This window comes from Lepidothrix coronata, unplaced genomic scaffold (genome assembly GCF_001604755.1).
Source record: "Lepidothrix coronata isolate B3197 unplaced genomic scaffold, Lepidothrix_coronata-1.0 Scaffold163, whole genome shotgun sequence".
Lineage (NCBI taxonomy): Eukaryota > Metazoa > Chordata > Aves > Passeriformes > Pipridae > Lepidothrix > Lepidothrix coronata.
The window spans coordinates 2,018,873-2,030,944 of record NW_016690343.1 but is presented as its reverse complement, the minus strand read 5'-3'; the positions used below and the strand labels follow the sequence as shown (position 1 = coordinate 2,030,944).

Here is a 12,072-nt window from a genome sequence, read left to right as displayed (position 1 = left end):
GCTGGGAATCGAACCCGGGTCGCAGCGGTGAGAGTCCTGCACCCTAACCACTAGACCACCAGAGGCCCCAGGAAGTAAATCTAAACACAGGCTTTATGATGGTCTATTAGGAGAAGTCCAGCCACCTGCTCCACATGCTGGCAGTTTACACAGTTAATTAATTTCCTGCAACATGGATGTTCTGCTGTTTCAGTTTAGCAGGCTTTAGAACCCACATTAAAGATACTGTGAGATCTTTATTTCCTTTCAGGGAAAAAGAAGAATGTAGAAATTGCATTTGGTTGGATGAACACCCAAATGAGGTGTGTGCTTGAGAATGGCTGGTTTTTTCTTGGTTTAAAGGGAATTATTAAATAAGACATCTGTCTCAAGAGCTTTCTATATATTTTTTGACATCAGGGAATCTTTATTTCTGGGTCCTGTTGGTCTTTGACAGTATAAGGTATATGAACATTGTGATTAGTTTTTTAGTATTTTTTTCCCTCTAAATAGGAGGAATTTAAATCTGCAGAGATACATTTTGACATTTCTTGTTGAATAACCAGGTAGCTGATAGCCATTTCTAAGTCTTTGGATAAGTCTTTTAAAATGCAGGAGGAATTGCTAATTGAGTTTTTAATTGTTTAGGAAACAATTACTCTTCAGAAATTCTGCTTTTTTTAATAGGTTTTAATATGGAAACAGCCTTGGCTGTTAATTGTGATTTTTGTTTCTGAAGGCGTTGGCAAAGTAAGGCAAATCAGCCTGTGGTAGTATTTTAAAGTAAAGAATTCTTCCACTGGAGAGGTGTGTCATAAAAAATGAGATCTTTAGAATCTCACTACTTTTCTTGCATCAGATTGCAGAAATTCAACCCGACTTCCCCCTTGAATTCCTTCACATCTAATGTTTGTTCTTGTTTTTCAGAGGGTTTTTCAGAGTAGTCTCCTTGGTGCAGTTGGGAATAGGATCCATTGCCCAGCTTCCCGAATTGGAATGGAAAAGATGCTAGGACTGTTTAGACAATTTTTTTTCTGTATAATGGAGTTCTAGTAGTTTTGGGAAGAACTCAAGTCAAACATACCATGCAGTATGTGAAGGCTGTCAACTTAGTTACACTGGTATATATGGTGCCTATGAGAATTCTTATAATGGCTACATCTTTAAGCTGTAGGAAGAGAAACAAATATATGTTTGTAGAAGGTATACTTACCCTGCAAACTTTCCTCCCCAGTGGAATTTTAATGCCACAAACAACGTAAAACATACTGGAGTCATTTAAATTGGAACTTTTATTTACAGTACTTCTTTTTCTGACACTGTTGTGAAATGCTCAAAAATCCAGATGGGCCTTATTCTTAAAACCAGAAGGCAGAATACTTCAATAACATAAACTTGCACTTTCCCTTTCTCCCTTTAGCACACAGTGTTCATCTATTTGTCTTTTTGAACATTCATTACTTTTGCAGATTATACACCTGAAGTCATTTTCTCCTCTGGATGCACATGTTTAACTTCCAGTAATACCAGTAAATCCTTAAGGGGAAACTAGTCTTCATGAGTCTTTAGAAACTCATGAACTGCCTATTTTGTCTCTTCTTTTTTTCCAGTGCGAGCCTTTGTTTTAGCTGTTTGAGGCAGAGTGGTTGAAGATGGAAGATTGGAAGCTTGGAAGATTCATGTAAGATTCAAGGTTAGTTAGGCCAGTTTCATATCCCTCAACAAACTTATTTGCTTGTGGACTTCTGCATTAACTACATACTTTCTTATTGCATGATGGTTACTGCCAAAGTCTCTTCAGTAATGTATAGATACCATATGCTTTAATATAACTTCAACTTTTTAAATATTTTTTTTTCTCAGTGATGCTGCAGCTAAATTCTGGCTGGAAGCTCCCACACAAGAAATAAAAGCAGTTATAACTCAAATGTGTATCTTTCCTCCTATGGAAATTAAGTTCTTATCATCTCAGTGCCTTATTCGCAAAGGCCTATATTTGTAGCACTATTTATCTTCCTGAAGGGAATTCTCTGAGACCCTGGAGATGAGTAATGGCTTCTCTTAATCAGCCTTTTGAAATACCATTGTCTTGTCTGTCTTTGTTAGAATATCAGCACAGTGGTGGGTGTTTTGTAGCATAATATGAAACAATGTGCTTGCTGCTAAGAGCTTGTAATTTTAACAAAGAAGAAGCAATCAGAAAAGGGGCTGGCAAACACTGGCACTTGAAATTCAAGGGCTGAATGTTTTCCGCACTGAGGGCAAGAATGAGGGAAAGAATGAACAAACACCAAACAGGCAAGAGTTCTCTTGTGCATGTCAGTGTAATCTGCCAGGTCCTACTTAGCAGGCTGTGTTGGCACAGATTCATACATTCTAGGCTTATGTAGCTTCTCCTTGTCTGCTCACATTTTCTTATGTTGCCTGCTGTTACATTTTCTTTGATCTCTATCTCAGTCATGGCGAGGCTTCGCGAACGAAGATTTGGGAAGGCTCTATCCACATTTGCTACAGGCACGTCTATCTCAGTACTATGTAAAGATTCAACCTACCCTTGCTTTAATATGCTTGGTCCTCATTTTTGTTCCTTTTCTTGCTCTAGATAAATGTTATTTCTCAGAACTTTAAATTATCCCCCCCAAAAATGAAACAACAAAATTTTATGACACTGAACTCCCATCATACATAGTACATTTTCAATACATGATAAAAATATGAATTTTCCACTTTATGACTTAGGCAGGGCTCTTCTGGACCACAATAGGTCATGAAACCATATTTCTGACATGCCCAGACAAGCATACCTACATTATGCCTTACTGACCTTTTCCTTAATAGCTTCCAGTTATGGAGCTGCCACAACAGTCCTACACAGCCAATTTCCATGTTTCATGATTCTGATGATTAGAGTTACCATAATCTCTTAAGACCACTCCAAATAAGCTGCCTCTTGCCCTCCTTTCATAGAAAACCTCTGTGTTTGCTATCAATCTCTTTAACTTTTCTCCTAATTCTTTCCCCCACCCTGATTAGTCCTCTTGTTTTCTCCTGGATTATGTCAAATCAATCTGTTTGCTATTGCAAGCACTCCATGCAAAACTGGGTACATATCGAGGCCTCACCTGAGTGACAAAAAAAATAACTCTTAGGAGGTGTGTGACATGACATTAATGTACTTGGAATTACAGTTTGCTGCTTTGTCTGCACTGTCCAGTGGTTGATGTGTACGTATCCTCTCTGTGTTACAAACTTAGGTCTCATCTCTTTTTCTGTTGCATGGCTGCATCACCAGTTTGTATTTCTGTTTTCAATTTCTTTTTACTCTGTGTAGTGGTTTGAGCCTGTCTTTATCAAAATATATCTTGTTGATATAAATCTCTTCAATCTATCAGGTTCATTTTGGATTCTGATTCAGTCCCTCAGCCTGCTTGCACCACCCTCTCCTTGTGCTGATTTTACAAGTATGTGTTCTAGTCCATCATCCAAGACATTAATGAAATATTAAACAGAATTTGGTAGTCAATGGATGCGGCAGAGATGAGTAGGCAGTTCAGGGCCCAGGGATGTGGCATGATTTTCTAAATAGTGCAGGAAACCATTACTATTTCATTTTTATTTCTTTCCCCTATAACTGGAGACAGCGGACTTGTTGGTAGGGATACAAAACTGCCAGACAGATTTTATGCATGCTTCACATCCCAAAATCATTTAAAATTGCAGTAAACACCTTTGTCTTCATGTTATAGATGCAGAGGGCAAATGCAGGCAGCTGGTCAATGACAGAGCTAGTGCCGGCAATGCACCTTCCCTCAGGAGTGCCGGGGGCTCCCTCTGCTGGTCTGCCCTGCTTCTCACGGTGTCTGCCTTTCCTGTGTTTCCATGTGCTCCGCAGGCAGGTTGGTGCAGTAAAATCAACTTTATGCATCGAATAGGCGTGTTCTCTGCCTTGATTAGCATTACTCAAGTGTCCATTAATTGGTCAGTGATGCTGACATTGCTAACAGCAGAAAGAGAAGGGATAAAAGGCAAATCATGTAGAATTATCACAGTATCACGTAAAACCCTTTAATTTCTTCTCTTGCCGCTCCCCAGATGTAAGTGGATGATGTATAGCACTCCTGTGGGTGTGTTGTGTCCACCTCATCTCCCCTATTTATTACACACAGAGATGAGAGCTTAGTACTGCTATTTCACGACTATTGATTCAAGATAAGTGAATATGTCAGAGCACATGGATTTTTCTGTTGTCTTTCAGCTCCTCCTCCAATTGCAGCAGGAAATATGTTTTGGGCTTGAATTCAATGCTGAGGATTTGAAGGCTGGGGCTGGGGGGGAATCGTTCTTCTTTCAAAACAAGTGACAGTAAAGGCTATGGACCTTTCTCTCTGCCTTAGTTGTTTTGAAGTTCTGTTCTACTCTTGTATTAGAAGGAAAGGAAAAAAAGAAAGCTTTGCCTATCTAGTCTGTCTGCTTCTGGGTAAAATTAAAACTTTTTTTATCTGAGCGGCAGTACTTTGAATCTCAAGATTAAATGAATTTCAGGAATGAACTGGCTGTTAAATAATAAAGGTTGTTATTATTTTAAAATCAGAATTAGAATAGATTGAACTAGAATTCACCTCTGTGTTTCCAGGTACAAACATATATTGCAACAAGAATAATGATACTTCATAACTCTTAAGGTCTTCAGGGACAAAACCAGGCTTAGAATGGAGTAAAAACCCCAGTGATCTGACTGATACAAGTTTTCAAAGATTTCTCCTCTCAGGCTACGAAGGGTAAAGATTTAACCCTGATGCTAAAACTAATCCCGAGTATTGAAATCTGTGGCAGAATTTGCATTCTTCAATGCCAGGGAAATCTCTATAATGCCCTCCTTCCCCTCCTCCCCCAAAAAAAGGTTAGAGCAGTAAGAAGCTGCTTAGAAATACAGTTAAGAAAAAAGAATGTGTGCCTTTTGTGCAACATCACTACAGTAGTCTGCAGGTGCTAAATTACAGCTCAATATTTTTAAGCCAAAATTTCAATGCAGAGCAGTTGTTCTGGTGTCCTCAGCCAGAGAGCAAGAGAGCATATGGAGGTATGTAGTTCAGAATTTTCTTTCTGTGGTGGAGCCAAGCAGAGTTGATATATAGCTCTGATTTGTAATTTTAAGGTTGCCCTTTATTGCTTAGTGCACTGAACACTGAGGAAAATCACAAGAGAGCTAAAACACCAACCCTCTCTTCTGTTCCATTGTGGGATATTTATTGGAAGACTTCTGGGAGTTTCTCCAGCCCTGAGAGAGGAGACTGCTGGCAGAATTGACCTTAACAGAGACACAGATCTGCTTTTCAAAGGGCTCTGTGTGTGGGGTGGTGCCAGTAAGTTCAACAGAAGTTTCAAGGTTTCTGAACTGCAATATAAAGGTCAGTGATGACCTTTCTTCCTGCTTGCTATGGGAAGATGCAATATCCTTTTCCTAGTTTGCTGGCCTCTTAATAATTACTACAGGCATTTAATTTAAGGAATAAAGGGGTGCAAAACACCTAGTGCTCTTTCTGCAGACAATTTCCCCTCAAAAAATGTTTTTGTGTAGGAGGTGTGTCCAAAGGTGCAGAGGACGCACTGAGGGCAGAGAAGCCCAAGGGACATTCGCGGAAATAGACAACCCCATTGGTTACAAGGTCATGTGGGATAAGAAGGAGTGCCGAGTTTGAATAAACCTCTTTGATTGCCATCTCATAGAGGAGCTGAGTCCATTTCTTTATTATATAAAGACCTACGCAACATTTTTGTTCTGGGAAATGTGAGAATGAAGTGGGACTTCAGGAAATTGTTTCTGTTATCAGAAAATAATAGCTAAGTTATTTTATCCTAAAACTTGCTAATTTATTTTAACCTAGTTCAGGGAGCCTATAGCCAAACCACCAAATTCTTCCTACCAGCTTTGCAAACAACCTGGCACAAAACAATCTGTTTCCTGATTTGCAGATCACAGACAGTAGAAGAGGCTTGGCAAGTCAGATGTAATCCCGAAGTGACTCTGTCATTTCACTCCTTCAGTTTTACCTGAAATGCTACTGAGAGAGAAAGGACAACTGAGGCTGCTGCTGCTGCTGACAAAGTATGTGCCGGGGGAGATGTAGTATTCTGTTTACTTCACAGCTGGGAGCAATAAATAGAGTCCTGAACTGCAGGGTGGGAAAATGTCACTGTATCACTGCCCCTTCTCAGAGTTTACCAATGCTGGGCTTTGTGAACAATACAAAGAAAAAACTTCTACCTCACTCTCCCTTCCCCTCTAAATTTCACACCCCATTTAATTTGATTGTTTCACCAACTTAATTGTAACTTGCTCCAGTCAACAGAAAGAAAAGCTGTTTTTTACCAGACTTCCCAGTGATGCTGCCTCTCAATACCAGGCAGGCTGGTGTATTCAGCATGCCAGAGGGCAGACAGTGGCCAACCTGATCTTCTTCCTGTGATTTTGGTCCTTTTTCTTAGTGAACAGGGACATGCCTACCCTAAGACATACCTACACAAAACTGGAGCGTTTTGTGTATCCACGTTGAATGAAAAGCAACAAAATTCATAGGAGACTTGTCCATCCTGCATGGTTTGCCTTCTTTTTTTCCCATTGTTTTGTTGTTAGTTTGTTTGGGTTTTTTTTGCTTTGGTTTAGACAGCAGTCTAGCTGGGAAGCAAAATTGCCAGGGTTTTCTATAAGAAACTTCTAGGGTAAATATTTCAACATTCACTGAATGTTGAATGAACATACAAATTCACTAAGCTGAATTTGTACTTGGATTTTGTGTGTTCCACATTTTGAGGCCACAACCTGGAAAGCAAAAGACTGCTGGAGTTTAGATGAAACAAAGTAATCCCTCTGTCACTTGGTCATCTCTTCTGTTTCGGAGAGCCAGTACTGTTTTCAAAGCAGTACCCAGCAATAAAGATGTCTGACACTGCATCTGTCCTAAGTTTGCCTAGTGGGTTATGTGACTGTCTCATTCACACTGTCTGAATATGACTGTCTTGGGGTGCTTGCTCTTCCTTGTTGATGCTGTTGTGGTGTAAGGAGATTGGGGATGTGATGCTGTTGAGGGCTGTAGGAAGTACAACACTTATAAGCTTTGCTAAAGCCTTGGCAGTAACTGTAGGTTTACACCTATTTGTGTTTTGCACATAGTGTCTAAACACAAATAGAAAATAATGTATCTCATTTAGATCTCTCTTGGCTAAGCACTACATTTTTAGCTTTAAGCTTTTTGGCAGCATGTAGATTAATCTGTTGACAGTACTGAAGGTGGCCATGTTAGGCTGTTCAGATGAATTAGGAGGCAAGCTGATGTCTTGCCTCAAAATGTTTTGAAAAACTGACCAAGTGCTCAAGTTTTAACTGTCATTGACACACTCTTCCCTTGCTCATTTTTCTCAATATGTCTTGCTAGATGCAACTGCATTACAGGGGTCGCTCAGGGAGTTCAGAGAGATGAACTGCTTTTAGACTTTTTCTCCAGCCCATTAGGCACGGGCTCTCTGTCTTCAGTGTCAGATGTGATAGACTTTGTGTCTATTTTTTTTTTGCTGAAAACACACATTTCTATGGGCACCGTAAGGAAGATTACTGTCCCGCTAATATTTAAAACCTGATTGCATCACAAAACCATGACTGAGTACAGTACTTTGTTTAATACTTGCGGTATATCTTTTTCTTTGGAAAGAACACTCTTCAAGAAAACTCGAGTGATAAAGGGAATGTCGTGGAGTTTATTACTCTCCTGCATCTCAAGTTTCCTTTCCTCTGTCCTCATTTACAAAGGTGGACTTATTTTACTGGAGAAGATTCAGAATGGCACAAGCAGGTTTTTCTTCTAGGCATGCAGGTCTACCTTTTTTGGTTTAATAAACCTGTTCTGAGGAGATTGTGCAATGACACTAATGATTCTACCTGTTAGAACTGCTTTCTCTTTAATCTTTGAGCAGAAGCCTAAAGCTGATATTACAGAATTATTTCCATTTTAATCCAGGTCTTCCATTGCCTATTAATATTTGCTTGATGTTTAGATCCCACAATGAAATAGTCTTCTGCCTTCAGTAGATTCTCAGGCAACATGACTGCTTAAGGAAGGGTTGAAGTTGGTTGAAAAAACAATTGTCCAGGAGTTTCTTGGAGTACCTTCCTCCATTTTTGATTTAGCTCATTTTAAGACTTAGAGAAATCGTCAATGCACTCCATCTAATAAATTGTTAAATTTATTATGCCATAGGTTTACTTGTAAAAAAAACAAGTGGGATTATTTTTTTCTTTTCCCTGCATCATTATGAAAGGGGGATGTTGAACGAGGGAGGGGGATGGTGATTCTTTTTCCTAGGGTGATTGACACACACAAAAGAACTGGCCACAGCCTACATTCCAGGTTGATAGCCCTCAGAAGACTGTGCGGGTGGAGGTGATGGAATTTTTTTCTCTCTCCTCAGGAAACGGGAGGACTCCATTTTTGCCCTGACTCAGGGAGGGGGTGTGTGTGGAGCTGTGAGAAAAACTTCTCCCTTGAATTTAGAAGGACGACAAAAACTCAGGAAACAAAAAGAAAGAATTTATTCAGCGTGCTGGGTCTAGTCTCACACCAAGTTCTTTGGGGAGAAAAGACCCTTTGGGTTTAAATTTCATGCATTTTATAGTTTTACAAAATCCCACCTTTTTCAGATAAGCTTAATATATTCACTTTTACCTATAAAGGTTTCTTTTCTCTGAAAAGGGGCTTTCCCTTTTTTCTAATTGGCCACTGGCCATACCCTGTCAAAAATGATGGATCTTCCTTTGTTCTTAGCCCAAAGAGAGAAAAGAAACCCCTGTGTACCAAACTCTCACATGGCCCTGAAAGATTTTAATTTTTAGGAATTTTATATTTCCCTTAACCGGCCGAAAAAGACCCTGACACTCAAGTCCACTCTGAGACTTGGATATCTTACAACTTCGCGATACGCCTATAAACCCATATTTTTATTTCTCATAGAGGGATTTCCGTGGTTCTTTTTGTTTTCGGCTGGGTTATCTGGCTGCTTCTGGCCCCAGTTCGCCTCCGTTCTCCTGCGCCCTGTTCTGCCCCCAGCCTGGACTTGTTCAGATTTCATCGGAGAGGCTTGGCCCTTCTGCAAAGGAACTTTTGGGGGAGTCCCGGCCAGAGCCAGCCACTGACAGTGTGAGTTTGTGGGAAGAGCCCCTTTTTCCCCTCTGTTTCCCCTTCCCCTTCTCGGTTTGGGGGAATCTCCATTTCGGCTCCTCCCGTGCTCCGGGACCCTCACACGGCGACCGCCAGAGCCCAACAGCGCCCCCTGCTGGTCATGGTTAGAATTGCACCAAAAGGGGGGAAGTGCTGAACTGTTTCCTTTTTGAAGGGGACTTTTGGGTACAGGATTATTGTTTAGTTGTTTTTGTTTTATTTTTGTTGTTCTACCAATGCACACATATCCTTTAATAAAGGGCAGTTATCTTTTTTTTTTCTCCATGCTTCCTCAGTTGGAACCTCTTAATTTCAGATTTACAATTGCTTGGAGGGAGGAGCTTTGTCTTCCTCATGGCTCATCCTCCTTAGCAAAATACTTCCGTCTCATTAAACCGAGACAATTAGTAGGCATGCACTGAATTTTAAGGTGGGATATATGTGGAAAATAGTTAACAGACAAGAAATATATTTTAAAATGAAGATATTATTGATATTGCATCCTCTAACTTATTTGAAGCTTTTTGCATCTTTAAGGCTATTGTATTCTTGTGCACATATGTGTGAAGCAGTGCAGCATTATGCCCTGTTGCATCTTGGGAAATGTGAAATTCCCTTTTGAAATATAATTCATTCCATCATAGCTACTGCCTATGGTTGCTTGCCACTGTATATCACATTCACATGTTGAAGGCTGGCATGGTCACTCACTCCCAAGTTTTTGCTCTACAATCTGATTTTAATCCAGTTCTCCCTGCTAAGAAGGATTTTAAAAGAGTAATTAAATGTAGGAACTACTAAAAGTCATTAGACACCAAATTTCTGAAATTCCAGCACTGATCATTCTCGCTTTTGATAATTCTTAAAGTAGGAGATTACTTATATAGGATGGAACAAGAATAAATCTTGCCTGGTTGCTTGATTACTTATATAAGATGGAACAAGAATAAACAAGTAGGAAAAAAAATTTTCAGAGAGATTGAGAATAGTGTGGGAGCATCAATTCTTTCTTCTTTGCTCTATTGCCAGTTTGGTGTTTTGTCTTTGTGCTTTTCTGGGAGAGGAGTGTCTTTTATTCAGGCAGTTCACCTTGTTCTGATTGACAACAATTTCAAGCTCTCAGAAATATAAAGATTGCATGCTATCCAGCTTTTATTTCTTCCAGAGGCAATAATATTCATTGCAGAAATGCAGCGTTCTCTGTCTTGTGGCTGATCTCATTCACTGGGACTCAACTGTGTCTTCATGCTATTGTCCTTCCCCCAGACCTCCAGGACGTGGTTTTCTCTGCATTGGGTATCTCTGATGGGAGATATTTCACTTCACTGTGATATTTTTAGACATGCTGCTTTAAAAATTTGGTCACCTACTGATATCTGATGAGTCTGAATTAGGAGGGGAAACATATGGTCTCCCAGTGACAGATACTGGATTTCCCTGACCTAAGAGCAACCCAAACTGCTATTCCCATAAATAAGCCCAAGTGCCAAGTCAAAATCTAACAGTGGGTTAATCCTGATTAGTACACTTGGTTGAAAGAAAGCCTTCTTTAGTCTAAATGTGCCTTTCTGACTCAATACTCTGATTTTCTGTACACGTCTATACAAACACCCATTATAATCTTTCCCTCCTCTTTCCCACTCCCAATTTAATTTGCTGTTGTCTTTTATAGTGGATGACACTTCTATAGCTCTTAAAACAGCTTTGATGCTTATATGCTAAGGTATTTTTCAAATTAAGGAATTAAAGCACTTTTGTAGGTAGGAGTCAAATTTAGCAAACAAGTTATTAAAGGAACTTTCAACTTATGACATGTATGAGCATAATTGCTGGGATAGATTCTGCAAACCTAGGCAACAAGCGCCCTCTGCAATAATCATATATTTTTCACTTAATTACAGTAACACCGTATGGATCCAAGGGCAATTCTTTCCAGCAATAAAATATTTATTGACTCTCAACTTCAGGTGAACAGGTACATTTTTGGTGACATTCTATTGGGATACGCAGAAATCCCAGCAGAAATGGTACATGCTGAGCTGTGTGGAGGATGGGAACTGTGAAAAAGAATGTTGCTTTTTTTTCTGAATCTGATTGAAGACATACATTTTTTTAATATCTAAGAAGGAAACGAGGTCTTCTTTTTGTCTGTTTTTAATGACAGTGTGGTTTTTTAATAGTTTTTGTTTAATTTTGTTCTGAACTTCCATTATAATAGCAATGATAACACAGTACAATAAAAAAATTTCAAATATAAAATAGTATTGAAATGAAACATACAAATGTTTTGATGTTAAAAAAACGATTAGGGGATATTTTGCAGACCAAAGTCCTATTTTTGCAAGATACTGAGTTTGAATTTATCTTCATATCATGATATTAAAAATTTATTTTGAAAAGTTTCTGACAAATGACTGCTCAGCATCCCAAAACAGTAGTGTATGTTCCTTTTTCCTCATTTTAATATTGAAAGATAGGTTTTAACTAGGAAAAAATCCAATGGAATATATTAACATTTCACACATCAGGTAACTTACTTTGAATCTGACCCTAATTGTGGGTGTTGAGTGCCTGAAATTATGGCTCTGAGCGAAGCTCCTCTCAGGCTGTAATTCCCATTTCGTTTGCTGTCGCTTCATAGAGTAACATCTGCTCCTTTCTGGTAAATTTTCACTTAGTTTTCCTTCTTTTTAAAATGAGATTTGATAAAATTCTCCAGATTTTTTAATCTTTAAATTTTCTTTTAGGTTATATAACAATAAACTGTTTAACTTCTGAAAACCCCTCTATATAAGAAGACTTCATTCATAACATTTAGATAGCACAGAAACATAATTAAAATACCTAATTTAGTTAATTATTCTTGAAAACTTAAGAAAGACTC

The 12,072-nt window shown here is 39.0% G+C and overlaps 1 long non-coding RNA gene across 1 annotated transcript; it reads left to right on the top strand.

The window, feature by feature from the left end:
* Positions 1-266: 266 nt before the first annotated feature.
* Positions 267-9,132, top strand: LOC108504409. The gene is made up of 3 exons (XR_001877100.1): positions 267-302; positions 1,590-1,672; positions 8,982-9,132. It is a non-coding gene; the product is annotated as an uncharacterized LOC108504409 (long non-coding RNA).
* The last annotated feature ends 2,940 nt before the right edge of the window (positions 9,133-12,072 follow it).